The following is a 2,248-nucleotide window of genomic DNA, read 5'->3' on the forward strand; positions in this document are numbered from 1 at the left end:
TTTTTTGTGCTTTGACTTACTGTGTTACTTTTGGATTTGCTTTGTATTTTTATTTTTGGCATAAGAAGTTGTTTTTATATATACAGAGAGATGTGTAATTACATACATATTTCTTCAATGAGGACACTGGAGAAACAAAATAGATAGGCACTTCAGTTGAGTGTTCATGCTGCAGTTACATTTTAGCCAATCAAGGTCATAGGCATGCAGATTCTTAGTGTGTTCAGGGAGACATTGGGAAAGGAACCCAAGAACTTTCCATGGGGGCTGAGCATCACACATGTGTTACTACTGCAACCCTGTAGGTGGGTTTCATTTGTAAACAGATGTATTTGGATTTTTTGATTTTACTAATATGGCTTCAGAAGTTTGAGTTTTGTATACTGATCTTTTCATTATTTCTGGTTTTAAATTTTTAATTTATATTTAATTGTACACCTTTGTGTGAGATACAATATGGTTTCTCAAAGCATTCATGCAGTGTGTAGTAATCAAATCTGTGATATTGCCATGTTCATCAGAGAACATTACTTTATGTGTGTACCTTCAATTTTATTCAACTAGTTTTGTGGATATATATACACATACATATGTCTATGTTTCAATCAGTTTAGTATATTGTGCCATAACTCTTTTGTTTATATACATTGATTTTTATTCATTTCTCTTAAATAATTTTTGAATATATCCCACCTCCTCACTCCATATTGTCTTTGGTATCTACAGTTGCTGTCTCTAATTCTATATCTGTAAATATTTTCATTTATACTATAGAGTGCATGCATTCACTGGAGACATACATTGTATTTTATTGTTTGGCTTATTTAATTTACATTAAATCTTCTTCATTTATTTACTTCACAGTGAATGACAGAATCTCTTTGTTCTTTCTGGGTGAATAGTATTCCATTGTGTATATGTGGCACCTTTTTTAAATATGTTTTTAAGTTTTATACATAAGGTATCTGTTACAAAAATTGCCTACCTATCTAAGTCACACAAAAGTTACTTGTTGCAAACAGTTTACACCAGCTAAGTCACAAAACCATAAACTCAAGATAACCAAATTACATTTTATTAATAAAACAAGTAAAATCTATTTATCTATCTTCATATAGAACTGCAGAGGAAACTAAAAAACAAAGCCTATTTGTAAAGGAACATGCCTGCTTGTGAGGGATTCTGGTCTATTGTCAAATTTAACTAGAATTGTCATATTTCTTCTGTATATCAAATAAAAACCTTGAACATCAAGACCTTGACATTTCTAGAGATCACCCGTATTATTTATTTGTTTCTGATTAATTAATTTTATATACAATCACTGTATATCATTACAGTATGCAAAATGAATTTTCCAGCATGACTATACTGTATATTAGTTCAGTTAAAGATATTGCCATACACATTATCAACAACAAATAGTTTTCCATTTTTGTGTCCCTTAAATGTTTTGCTTTTTTCTTTTCCTTCTTGATTCCCTCCTTTCCCTCCACCATCTCTCACAACACTGTCTCTAGTATCCACAGTTTCTCTTCTTGCTTTTATATCTTCTAATATTTCAGTTTCTGCCATACAGTACAGACATTCAGTATATATTGAGTGGGGCCAAAATATCTTTCATATTCTGGTTTGTTTTGCTTAGCAGTAAATCTTTCATATTCAGTCACTTTTTATCAACTGCCAAGGTCTCCCTGATTTTTTTTTTTATGATTGAGTAGTATTTGATAATATATATGTGCCACCCTTTTTCAGTCTATTCATGTGTTCATGGATGCTTGGGTCATTTCCATGTCTTAGCAATTGTGAATAATGCCACAGTAAACATGGATGTACAAGTACTTTTCCAATTGAATGTATTCCTAAACTTCAGGTAGGTATTCAGGACTGGAAGTGTTTGATCATATGGTAATTCTATTTGTAGGTTTTTGAGGATCCTCCATATTGTTCTTCATAGTGGCTGACTTAATTTACATTCCCACCAACAGTGTAGAGAGTTTCCTTTTCACCACAACCTCACCAGCACTTGTAATTGTTTATTTTCTTAATCTTAGCCATTCTGACTAGGGTTAAGTGGTATCTCATTGTGGTTTTGATTTGTAAGTTCCTTGTGATAAGGGATGTTGAACATTTTTCATATATTTTTACTGTTTTTATGTTTTCTTTAGAGAGGTTGAGCTCATTTGGACATCTTTTAATTGGGCTAATCTTTTCTTTCATTTTTTTTTTTCAGGTGCACTATTTGAGT

The sequence above is a fragment of the Tupaia chinensis genome, unplaced genomic scaffold, assembly GCF_000334495.1.
Source record: "Tupaia chinensis unplaced genomic scaffold, TupChi_1.0 Scaffold000352_1, whole genome shotgun sequence".
NCBI lineage: Eukaryota > Metazoa > Chordata > Mammalia > Scandentia > Tupaiidae > Tupaia > Tupaia belangeri.